General features: G+C 36.3%; 1 pseudogene; it reads right to left on the reverse strand.

Annotated features, from left to right (window-relative positions):
- Positions 1-373: 373 nt before the first annotated feature.
- LOC102825859 lies at positions 374-5228 on the reverse strand (annotated as a pseudogene).
- Between the last annotated feature and the right edge of the window lie 8610 nt (positions 5229-13838).

Here is a 13838-nt window from a genome sequence, read left to right on the forward strand (position 1 = left end):
CGTAAATATTCTTTTTACAATCCCAGGAGCACCTGAGATCGCACAAACTTTCAGAATATTCTAACAGCTGCAGAGTATATTGTAAAACCATGTGGAATTTTTTTTAGCATTTACTATTTCAATGTTCCTGCAGTTTTTACTAAAACTTCTTACAACAGAAGTAAAGTGGTTGCTCCAGCTACTGAATTATGCTAACTCTTCATTAGTTAGTAACTGAAGTGGGAGTGTAGTGGATGTGTAACCTAGGCCCCTGCTCAACCCTAGACGCTGGCTGGGCCCCAGGGGTCCCCGGCATCCCAGGGTGGTGTCCCAGGGCGGTGTAGGAGGAAGGGGAAGGCCAGGTCAATGAGGAACTAACAAGTCTTTATTGGGCTCAGACCAGGAGTCCATGGGTCTTGATAACCTCTGTGTATTTGTCGATCTTCTTCTCCAAGTTCTTTTCGGCCTGTTTCCGAAGCCTCATAAGCTGCTGCTTCTTCCGGTAATGGATCTTGGCCTTCTTCTTCCTCTTCTCCAAGGTGGCGGTCATCCCCCTGATAATTCCAACCCACCTCGTGTGCTAGATGACCCAGGTAAGCAAACTTCCGAGTGGGCTTGAGTTGCACAACATTGAGTGCAGCAGGAACCACCATCCGCTCTTTCTTATCATAAGGGAGTGGGATCCCGTCAAACACCTTGAGCCGGTCGAGGGCAGCCTGGCCACGCTTAGTTGTTGTGGGGCAACACACCTCGCACTATCTGCCAGAAGATGCGGCTGGGGGCCCGGAAGTGGTATGGGCCTCGGGAAGGGTTAGTGTTCATTCGCTTGTGGAGGAAGGCCAAGTACTTCAACTTGTGGTAGAAGTTGCCAGAAATGTTGATACCTTCACAGTGCACGACCACCACCTTCCAGCCTGGCAGCACTTGCTTGGCTACAATGGCCGCCAGGCAGCCCAGGAGATGGCCTTGGCCATGGAGCACCAGGACCTGCTTCTCTGTGATCTTCGGCAGCCGCCTAGTCAAGGCATATAAGTTTTTAATTTTAGTACATACCAGTCATCAATTTCTATTGTTTGCATGTTTTTTTGCAATATTTGAAAGTTTGTGTATTTCATGTGTTAGAATCCTTAAATGTGTCCCTAATTTTTCATTGATAATCTTTTTAGTTTGTGGAATTTAGTTTCGGGATTTAGGTCATTAATCCATGTTGAATTAGTTTTTGTATATGGTGAGAGATATGGGTTTTCTTTCCTTCTTTTGCAAATTGATTTCCAATGTCACCACCACCATTTGCTGAAGAGGTTATCTCTTCCCCAGTTAATGTATTTGGGGTCTTTGTCAAAGATCGGTTGATAATAGTGGACAAATTTACTTATGAGTTCTCAATTTTGTTTCATTGATCTATGTCTCTTTCATTGTACCAGTATCAGGCTGTTTTGACCACTGTGTCCGTGTAGTAAATTTTGAAGTCAGGGAGTGAGAGTCCTCCAACTTTGTTCTTCTTCTTAAGCAGTGTTTTGCTTATCTGAGGCCTCTTTCCCTTCCATGTAAATTTTGTGATAGTTTTCAATCTCTTTAAAGAAGAGTGTTGGAATTTGGATTGGGATTAAATTATATCTGTAGATTGCTTTGGGTAGTATTGACATTTTCACAATGCTAATTCTTTCTATCCATTTGCATGGTATATTATTCCATTTTTGAAAATCTCTTTTGGTTTCTTGTAGAAGTGTTTTGTCATTTGCTGTGTATAGGTCTTTTGTTTCTCTGGTTAGACTTATTCATAAATATTTCATCTTTTGGGTGGCTGTTGTAAATGGTATTGTTTTCCTAATTTCCTTTTCAGAGCAGTCTTCATGATTATACAGGAATACAACAGATTTGTGTTGCTCTTGTAACCTGACACTTTGTTGACTATCCCAATAAATTCCAATAGTATACGTATTTTTTTTCTGATACTTTGTGATTTTCTAAGTATAGGATCATATCATCTGTAAATAGAGAACATTTTACTTCTTCTTTGCCCATTTCAATACCTTTAACTTCCTTCTTTTGCCTTGTAGCACTGGATAACTTTTCTAATACAATATTGAATGGGTGTGGTGCTAAAGGACATCCTTGTTGGGTTCCTATTTGTAAAGGGAATGGTTTCAATTTCTTTCCATTGAAAGTAATGTTGGCTGTTGGTTTTGTGTATATGCTTTTATTTATATTGAGGAATTTCCCATCAACTCCTAGTTTGTTGAGTGTTTTTATCAGAAATTTGTGTTGAATTTTGACAAATGCCTTTTCTACATCAATTGATATCATAATGTGGTTCTTTTTCTTTCTTTTTATTTATGTGATTGATAACATTGATTGTTTTGCTAATATTGAACCATTCTTTCATCCCTAGCATGGATCCCGCTTGGTCATGATGTGTTCTTTTCTTGATATTTTATTGAACTTTATTGGCTAGGATTTTGTTGAGAATTTTTACATCTATGTTTATTAGGGATATTGGTCTATAATTATCTTCCCTAGTTTTAGTATGAGATTTGTTGGCTTCATAAAATTACTAGGAAGTTTTCCAGTTTTCCCTATGTTCTGTAATTGTTTGAGTGGAATTTTTCAGCTCTTCTCTAAATGTTTGGTAAAATTCAGCAGTAAAACCATCTAAGGCCTGGACCTTTTTTTGGTTGGGAATGTTTTGCTGACCTAATCAATTTATTTTGTTACAGGTCTGTTCAGGTTTACTACTTCAGTCTGTGAAAGTTTATATAGATCATGTTTTTCTAAAAATGTTCCCATTTTTCTTTAGATTTTTTTTTTTTTTTTTTGAGTATTCTGTTATTTTCCTTTTTTCCATTGGCTCTACTGTGATGTCACCCATTTGGTTTCATATGAATGATTTGTGTCTTTTCCCTCTTTTCTTTTGTTAGATTTGTCAATTTTATTTTGTTAGTCTTGTCAATTTATTAGTTTAGAGCTATACACAACGGAAGATAAAAGATCAAAGTAAAAAACAGAAAAGATGAAAGCTTTTGACCTTTTTCATAACTAATTAACTAGACTAATGACATAGTGACCTTCAGCCAAAATTCCTGAAACCAGATGAGTTAGTTATGGCAGTCTTCAGAACCAGTTCATCTATGTAGCAAAATAGGGAGAAGACCTTGCAGTAGACGTGAAAACCCTACTGAGCCTGGTGATAGCTGATTATCCAGAATAGAGTTTTAGTTTAACCTAAGATTTACCCAAAAAAAGAAACCTTAACAAAACGTAATTCTTAGTTTTAATCAAAAGAGGTACAGCGCTTTTGATACAGGCTTCAACCTTAATTAGCATTACTGCATTCATACTTGGCCTAAAAGCAGCCATCAATCAAGAAAGGGTTCAAGCACAAAAAAAACCCAAAACAAAACCCAAAAAACTAATTCTAATACCACTGATTAAAACAACTCCTAAATTGTCCACTGGATTATTCTATAAAATAAGCAAAGGGATAACTGTTAATATAAGTTAAAAGAGCTATTTTCTCCAAACACACCTTTATTTCAAATTAAAAATTAACTGATAGTTAAAAAAATAATTTTATACCCATTGAATGGCTACAGTCCTCTGACCATGCAAAGGTAGCATAATCATTTGTTCTTTAATTAAGGACCGTATATGAATAGCCACAAGAGGATTTAACTCTCGCTTATCAGTGAAATTGACTTCCTTTGAAGAAGCAAGAATGAACATATAAAATAATAAGATCCTACGGAGTTTGAATTAAGTAATCCGTTAAATTATTTTTTACCTTATAGGGCATAAATATAATTTTATGGCTTAAAATTTTTGGTAGGGATGACGTTGAAGCATAAGATAACCTCTGAATGGTAAATATCTAGACTAATCAGTCAAAATTTCAATCACTTATTAACCCAATAATTTGATCAATGGACCAAGTTACCCTAGAGATAACAGCACAATCCTTTTTAGGAGTCCTTATCAACAACAAGGTTTAAGACCTCAGTGTTGGATCACAACATCACAATGGTATAGCAGCTGTTAATGGCTCATTTGTTCAATGATTAAAGTCCTAAATGATCTGAGTTCGGAACTGAGTAATGTAGGTCAGTTTCTATCTATATAATAATTTCTCCCAGGACAAAAGGACAAGAGAAATAAGGCCTACTCCACCAAAATGCCTTAAAAAATAAATGATATAATAGTAATGAAATCAAATACTTATCCAAGAGCAGGGTTTCTTAAGATGGCACAGCCCAGTAATTGTATAAAACTCAAACCTTTATAATCAGAGTTCAACTCCTCTTCTTAACTGTGTTTATTATTAATCTTCTCTAATTATTCTAGTCCTATTAGTAGCTGCTTTCCTTATAATATAAAACAAAAAGTAGTAGGATACATGCAATTTCTTAAAAGCCCTAATATTTTAGTGCCCTATGTAGCGTAGTGGTTACGAATCGGGCTGTGAACCTTAAGGTCAGCGGTTCGAAACTACCAGTCGCTCCGCGGGAGAAAGATGAGGCTTTCTACTCCCGTAAAGATTTACACCCTCGGAAACCCTGTACAGGGTCGCTATGGGTCGGACCCGACTCGATGGCACTTAACAACAACAACAACAACATGTGGCACTGTGGATTAATGTGCTGGACTGCAAAATCATTTGAACTGCAAAGTCAGTGGGTCAGAAATGAATTGAAGGAACTTAAAAAACAATGGACATTTACAACCAATTGTTGATGCAAAAAACTTTTTACTAAAGAACCACATAGTCCACAAACCTCTTCTGTGTTAATAGTTATTATTTCCCTTTCTTAGCTCTCCGGGTTCTGGTGTGGCTCTGTGGGTTAATGCACTGGACTGAAAAAGTCAGCAAGTAGTACAAGATCACCATTTGCTTGAAGGCACTTCCCAACAGCAACAATCTTAGCTCTCATACTAGCATTAACTATATAAATCCCATTACTAATATCAAACTCAATAATAAATATAAATCTTGGCCTCAAATCCTCTTATGTGTAAAATTTTATGGTTCGAATTTAAACAAGAATTCAAAAATCTTCATGGTACCATATACATCCTAGCCTAGTAAGATCAGCTAGAAAAGCTATCTGACCCTTCAATAACGAAGTCAAGGCTTGAATGTTTTCTTTAGTCTCCCCAGCTTGAGAAATGCTGAACTTGTTCTTCCTTTTTGGTTTTCTGACTCCAGATCTTTGCACATTTTATTCATCATAGATCACTATTTACCTCTGTCCCATTTAGTCATACAAACCTGGTCACTGTTCCCCTATATAACTTGTTCTTCCATTCCCATACCCATTCTTGTGTATTTCCCTCCCAAATACCCAAATACTCTAATTATGATGTGTATCCACTCCTTCCCCAACCAACAAAGATTTTTTTTTTTTTCTATAAGTATGGGTATAAATTTGTTAAGCTTTTACATTAAAGCTCTTATGCAATATATTCCATCTGTGACTAACTAATTTCACTCAGCATAATGTCCTCAAGGTTCATCCATGTTATGCGATGGCTTGCAGCTTCCTTGTTATTCTTCAAGATAACGTAATATTCCATTGTGCGTAAGCACCAAAGTTTGTTTATCCATTTATCCAATGATGGATACTTAGGCTGGCTCCATCTTTTTGCTATTGTGTATAGTGCTGCTGTGAGCATTGGTGTGCATGTATCTGCTAGTGTTATGGCTTATATTTCTTGTGGATATATACCAAGTAGAGGAATTGCTTGATCACAAGGTATTTCTATTTTCAAATTTCTGAGGAAGCACCATACTGTTTTCCAGAGTGATTGGATCATTTTACATTCCCACCAGCAATGTAGGAAGGTCCCTGTCTCCAGAATCCTCACGAGCATTTATTGTTCTCTGTTTTTTTTTGAACATCATTGTTATTGCTGGTGTGATATAATATCTCATTGTTGTTTTGATTTGCATCTCTCTAATGGCTAGAACCTTGACTGTTTTTCTAATGTCGAACCATCTTTGTATCCCTGGTTTGAATCTCACTTGATCAGGATGTATTATTATTTCTATATGTTGTTGAATTCTGTTGGCTAGAATTTTGTTGAGAGTTTTTGCAAATATGTTTTTGAGGGATATTGGTCTATAGTTTTCGTTCTTATTGATGTTCTTCCCTGGGGTTGGTATGAGGATTATACTTACTTCATAGAATGGATTAGTTAGTCTCCATTCTTTTCTGTATTCTGGAATAATTTGAGTCAAATTAGTGAGAGGTTTTTCCTGAATTTTTGGTAAAACTCACCAGTGAAGCCATCTGGACCTGAACTTCTTTTGGTTGGGACTTTCTTAATGATCTGGTAAAATCTCCCTTTGTTAAAAGTCTGTTCAAGTTTTGTTTTCTACTTCACTGTGTAAATTTAGGTAGGTCGTGTTTTTCTAAAAATACATACATATGTTTTAATGTGGATACTTTAGATAACTCTGCATTAGACTACACCTTGTGGAATTTTTTACTGACAAAACTTCTTTTTTGCTCATGAAACCAGACACAGAAACTTCTTGGGTAAATTATTGGGTTTACTCTCTAATTGTTTTGAGGTAGTCAATGCAATGCAGTCCACACTTCTGACAGATCATCAATTTTTTTTCAGGACAATGCCAGTTGCAGTCTCCTGAGTCACATAAGTCTCACTAAAGATTATTGCATAGTTGTAATTGACAACATGGAATATGGGGGTGGGGGGGAGACAACTGAGCTTCTGAAAGCATGACTGACTTTTTGCAGATCTGGCATCCTATGCAATAGGCTGAAGCAGTTTGAATGTTGAAATTTTCTGTTTTCATCAAAGGATGTATTTTACCTTTCTCAGAGTTATAGTTGTTATGTGATAAGAAGATAGTTTTGACTCATAGTGACCCTATCTACAAAAAGAAAGAAACACTGCTATGTTCTGTATCATCAGTGCAATTGTTACTATGCTTGAGCACAGTGTTGTATCCCCGTGTCTGTTCATCTTGTTGAGGGTCTTTCTCATTTTCGCTGAACATCTACTTTATCAAGCATGGTGTCTTTTTTTCAGAGACTGGTCCCTAGTGATAATTTGTCCACATTAAGTTAGACAAAGTCTCAACATCCTTGCTTCGAAGGAACATTCTGAATGTTAATCTCCCAAGATATATTCGTTTGTTCTTCTGAAAGTCTATGATATATTCAATGTCTTTCACCAACATCATAATTCAAACATATTAATTCCTCTTCAGATTTATTTGGGCATTGTACAGCTTTTACATGTATATTTTGCAGAAAATTTGCCTAATGAAATATGTCATTTGATTTCTTGATTGTTGCTTCATTGTACATTGATTATGGATGTTGTTCTTGTTGTTAGGTGCCATTGAGTCAGTAATGACTCATAACTACCCTATGCACAACAGAATGAAACATTACCCAGTCCTGGGCCAACCTCACATTTGTTGTCACACGTAAGACCATTGATCACAACACTTTGTCAATCTATCTCACTGGAGGTCTTCCTCTTTTACTCTGACCCTCCACCTTACCAAACATGGTATCCTTCTCCAGTCACTGGTCTCTCCTAACAATATGTCCGACGTATGAGAGATCAAGTTTGGTCATCCTGGCCTCCAAGGCACATTCTTGCTGAACTTCTTCCAATACAGATCTGTTTGTTCTTTTGTTAGCTGAGGGTACCTTCAGTATTCTCCTCCAACATTATAACTCAAATGCATCAATTCTGCTACAATTTTCTGTATTCACTGTCCAACTTTTGCATGCATATGAGGTTATTGTAAACACCATGACTTAGATCAGGTGCACCTTAGTCCTCAAGCTGACATCTTTGCTCTTCAACACTTTTAAAAGGTCTTGTGCAGCAGATTTGCTTAATGCAAAATGTCGTTTGACTTCTTGACTGCGTCTTCCATGAATGTTGATGAGAGAGCAAACAAGAATGAAGTGCTTGACAACTTCAATATTTTCTCCATTAATAAGAATGTTGTTTATTGGCTCAGTGGTGAGGATTATTGTTTTCTTTATATTGAGATGCAATCCGTATTGAAGGCTGTGGTCTTTGATCTGCACCAGTAAGTATTTTAAGTCCTCATCACTTTCAACAAGCAAGGTTGTATCATCTGCATATCTCAGGTTGTTAATGAAACTTACTCTAATCCTGATGCCACATTTTTCTTCATATAACATAGCTTCTTGGATAATTTGCTCAGCATACAGATTGAATAAGTATGGTGAAAGAATACAACTCTGTTGCACACCTTTCTTTATTTTAAAGCTTTCGGTGTTCCCATATTCTGTTAAACAAACTGCCTCTTAGTTCATGTACAGATTCCTCATGAGCACAATTCTGGAATACTCATATTTTGAAATGTTGTCCATAGTTTGTCATGATCCACACAACCAAAAACCTTTGCATAGTCAATAAAGCACAGGCAAATGTCTTTCTGGTATTCTCTGCTTTCAGCCTAGATCTATCAGACATCAGCAATGATATCCCTCATTGCACATGCTTTGCTGAATCTGTCTTGAACCTCTGGAGGTTCTCTTTCACTGTATGGTTGCAGCCATTTCTGCATTACCTTTAGTGAAACTTTACATGCATGATATATCAAAGATATTATCTGATGACTTCTGCATTCTGTTGGGTCACCTCTCTTTGAAATAGGCACAAATATGGATCTCTTCCAATCAGGTGGCCAGATAGTTGTCTTCCAACTTTCTTGACATAAATGAGTGAGTGCCTCCAGTGCCACCTCACTTTCTTGAAAGATTTCAATTTTTATTTCATCAATTCCTGGTGCCTTGTTCTTTGCCAATTCCTTCAATGCACCTTGGACTTCCTCCTTCAGTATTATTTACTGCCCCTTGAAATGGTTGAATATCAACCATTTCCTTTTGGTACAGTGACTCTGTGTATTCCTTCCATCTCTTTTGATGCTTTATTCATCATTCAATAATATGTCCAGACAATTCTTCAATAGCGAAAGTCAAGGCTTGATTTTTTTTCTTCAGTTCTCCCATCTTGAGAAATGCTGAGCATGTTCTTCCTTTTTGGTTTTCTGATTCCAGATATTTGCACATTTTATTTTAATATTTAACTTTGTCTTCTTGAGTTGACCTTTGAAATTTTCTGTTCAGTTCTTGGACCTGCTCATTTTTTCCATTTGCTTTAGCATCTCTACACTGGAGAGCAAGTTTCAGTGTCTCTTCTGACATCCATTTTTATCTTTTTCTTCTTTCTTGTCTTCTTAATGACTTTTTGATTTCTTCTTGTATGATGTTCTTGATGTCATCCCACAACTCTTCTGGTCTTCAGTCTTTAGTGTTTAATATATCAAATCTGTTCTTCAGATGAACTCCAAATTCAGGTGGAATATATTCAGGGCCTTATTTGGCTCTCATAGACTTGTTTCCATTTTCTTCAGCTTCAGTCTGAATTTGCATATGAGCTATTGATAGTCTATTCCACCATCTGCCCCTGACCTTGTTTTGGCTGATGATATGGAGCTTTTCCGCTGTCTTTTTCCACAGATATAATCAATTTGATCTCTATGTATCCCATCTCATGAATTCCATGCGCATAATTGACTCTTATGCTGCTAACAAAGACATTTGAAATGAACAAATCATTGATTTTGCAGAATTGTATCATTTATCTCCAGCATCATTTCTATTACCAAGGCCATATTTTCCAACTACTGATCCTTCCTCTTTTCTAGTCTTTGCATTCCAATCACTTGTAATGATCAATACATCTTGATTGCTAGTTTATTCAATTTCAGATTTTGTAGAAGTTGATAAAATGATTCTATTTCATCGTTAGTGGCTTTAATGGTTTTGTGTAATGTGAATAATAGTTGTATTAACTGGTCTTCCCTGTAGCCATGTGGAGATTATCTTATCATAGACAGTGTTGTATTTCATGAGTGATCTTGATATGCTGTTTTTGACAATGAATGCAACACCATTCCTCTTTCATTTGTCATTCCTGACATAGTAAACCATTTGGTTGTCAGATTAAAAATGTCCAATACCCATCCATTTCAGCTTACTAATGCCTAATATATTAATGTTTATGCATTCTATTTCATTTTTAACAATATTTTATTTTCTTAGATTCATAGCCATACATTTCACATTCTGATTATTAATGGATATTACGGCTATTTCTCTTCATTTTAAATTGTGTCCCATCAGCAACTGAAGATCTTGAGGGCTTTACTCCCATGGGCTTTACTTCAGTTGCCTCATCATGGTCAACTCTACTTTAAGGAGGAAGCTCTTTCACTATTTCATTTTGAATGCCTTCCAATCTGCGGACCTCATTTTCTGGAACTGTATTTGACAGTGTTTCTCTGCTATTAGTAAGGTTTTCAGTGCCTTAATATTAGGAACTACTTCATCTCTCCTTCCTAATGTGTCTTCATCTGGAAGCTCATTTAAAACCTGTCCACCATGGGTGGCCCTGCTGGTATTTAAAATTCCCATGGCATAGCTTCCAAAATCACAACTCCCAAGTCACCATGGTATAATAAACTGACAGATGAGTGGTGGATTATGGATGTAAGTAAAATTGAATACTTAATAATTCCACATTTATCTACATTTACCTAAGTTAGGAAGGGTTGGGAAGGATGGTGGAACAGAAATAAGAACCAGATGGAGAAAGTGGCAGAACTGTTGTTACAAGGAGTTATTATAAGCATGAAGATGAAACAAAATGTATGGTGTGTTGAGTGTAAAACTGATCATCTGCTCTTTAAATCTTCATTTAAAAAATAAGAAGTTTTTAAAACAACAAAGAAATATTTTAAACTGTCTAGGAAACTTTGAAATAATTATAGCCAGAATGCTTCTTAGAAGCTAAGATGGTGAGAAATGGTCTCTTAAAATTTAGTCAAATTATTAGGAGACTCTAGTCTCTGGAGAACGATATTATGTTTGTTAAAGTGGAGAGTAAGAGACAGAGAAGAGGACTTCCAATGAGATGGCTTGACACTGTCACCATGGCAGTAACAGTTAGCTCAAGTGTAACAATGCTTTTGAGGATGGCGTAACACCAGTACCTGGCAGTGTTTCATTCTGTTATGGGACTCTGTTCATTATGAGTCAGAATTTCTCAAAAGCACTTAACAACAAAACAACAACAGGTAACTTTAGATAAGATAGCACTTTCAAAACATTTCTCTTTATTACATACTTATCATAAAGAAGCATTTTTGGGGCCTACTTTATACAAAGATGTCCAGGTGTATTGCTGTGGGCTAATGTGCGGGATTGCAATGTCGGATTGAACCTCAAGATGGGTAGTTCAAGCTAACCAGCCACTCCTCGGAAATGCTATACACGATCGTTACTGGTCAGAATTCACACGGTGTCACTTAACACCAACAACAATTTTATACAAAAGACAAGATTTCCTTCTAAGAATGTATTTCTTTCGCATCTTGACTTTCCTGTAATGATGAAGCACTCCCCAGTTCCTATGTTTTTAGCAATTACAAAGTACAAATGACAGGAATCCGTCAAAAATCTGAGTTGACCCTGTTAAATGCAGCTAAGTAAACATAGAGACTTGGCTAGGCAAGAAAAAAATTAAATTAATTGAATTAAACAAGAACTGAGTTTAATTTAATCATTTAACTTTGGTTAAAAAATACTTCATGAACTTCTCCTTTACACCTTAGATGTAAGCTCCTTGAAGACAACACAGTCTTCAGGTATGTGTCCGTAGTTTTTGAAACACGGGCCTTGATAAGTTTCCCAAAAGTAAAAGTTGATTTTTTTCCCCCTCACATTACCTGTGCTGTTTTTTTGTTTTGTTTTTCCTACAAGTACTCTCATTTTTTCGTGTTGTTGTTGTTGTTATGTGCCGTGGAGTAGATTCCGACTCATAGTGACCCTGTACAGGGTTTTCTGAGGCTGTAAATCTTTACGGGAGCAGAAAGCATCATCTTTCTCCTGTGGAACAGCTGGTAGTTTCGAACTGCTGACCCTGAGGTTCGCAGCCCTATTCGTAACCACTACGCATTTTTTTCATACCCTAGTCTAAATTCAGAAGAGGGAATTGAGCCCATGGTACCAAATATCTAACTAAGCAAGTAGAATTCCTAACTGTCAACAACTGTTATGAAATAAATCACTACTTAAACCATTTAATAAACATTTAAAATAGCAATATGTTTAATTAAATATGTTTATCAAAATAGGAATTTCAAAGTTACTTTTTTCCAAGATAGCATAATATTGACATACCATATTTCAAAGCTATATAAGCAACACTGTCTTTAAAAATTAATTTAAAATATCTGTTGTAACTCCATTATGATCTTAATGATTTATTTAAATAGATTAAGTATATAATTTGTATATGTGTTGTTTTTATTCTTAGACATTTTATATTTTGTTTCTCTAGAACCTGTGGTATTTTAAAACATATCTTCTAAACACTTTTTTCTTGGATATGCAGGAACTGTTTATTTTTCTCTCCTGATTTGTACCCTGATACTTGCTTGACATAATTAATTCACTTTATTTCTAGTTTTCTTTTTCAACCATTATTCTATTTAGAAAGTAAACTGCAATGTCACATACAAGTTTCACTGTACTCCATTCTTTCTAATTTTTATGTTGTTGTTGTTAAGTGCCTTTGAGTCAGATCAGACTCATAGCTACCCTGCATAGGGTTTTCAAGAATTGGCTGATGAATTTGAACCATGACCTTGAGGTTCAAATCAACCTTTAGGTGTGTTCCAGTACATTATCCCACAGTGCCACACCAGGATTCTTAGTGTCTATGTTGTTGTTGTTGTTGTTAAGTGCCATCGAGTCAGTTCCAACCCATAATGACCCTGTATAGGGTTTCCAAGGAGCAGCTGATGAGCTTAAACCACCAAACTTGGGGTTCAAACTGACTTTGCAGTCCAGGGCATTAACCCACAGTGCCACACCAGAATTCCCCTAATGTTTATTTGTCGTTGTTGTTGTTAGGTGCTGTCAAGTCAGTTCCGACCCATCGCAACACTATACAGGGTTTCCAAGGAGCAGCTGGTGAGGTTTGAACTGCTGACCTTAAGGTTAAAACCGACTTTTCAGTCCAGCACATTAGCTCACAGAGCCACACTAGGATTGATAGACTAGTGTATATAGTGCTTTTAAGTGTCTTATGCTTGATAGTTTTAGACAGTGTGACAATTAACATGTGCTGTAATAGAGGAGTCCTGATGTAGTCCTGTGTATTAATGTGTTGGACTGTAACACCAGATTGAACCGCAAAGTTGGCAGTTCATGCTCAACAATTGCTCCTCAGAAACCCTATATAGAGTTGCTATGGACAGGAACCAGCTCGGTGGAGCTTAACAACAGCAACAAAAAAGCTTGAAATTGATTACTATCATTGCTAAGTGCTGTCGAGAAAGTTCTGACACATAGTGACTTTCTATAGGGTTTCCAAAGAGGAGCTGTTGGATTTGTTAGAACTAAATTGTGGTTAGCAGCTCAATGTTTACCCTTCAACGTTATCCCAAGACTCTATTGTATTTTAGTTACTAACACAATGTTTCCCCTGCTTCAGTTTCCTCATTTAATGAGGTAATAAAATATGTATTTTAAATAGTCATGATTGATATTTCCATTTTTCTAAAAATTTGCGGACTGTCGATTTGGTGATATCCATTATTAATTTATTCTTTTGGTATATTCCTAAGTATGGGACCAGTATATTTTGGGGAAATGAAAAGCACAATGATTGAATTCATTAAGCCAATATGTTTTCTGATAATTAAGGCTTATCATGATACTGGAATGCTATAACAGTGAAGTCAATTAGATATGGTCTTATCTGTTTTGGAGGTGCCA

The sequence above is a fragment of the Chrysochloris asiatica genome, unplaced genomic scaffold (genome assembly GCF_000296735.1).
Source record: "Chrysochloris asiatica unplaced genomic scaffold, ChrAsi1.0 scaffold00441, whole genome shotgun sequence".
NCBI classification, from domain to species: domain Eukaryota; kingdom Metazoa; phylum Chordata; class Mammalia; order Afrosoricida; family Chrysochloridae; genus Chrysochloris; species Chrysochloris asiatica.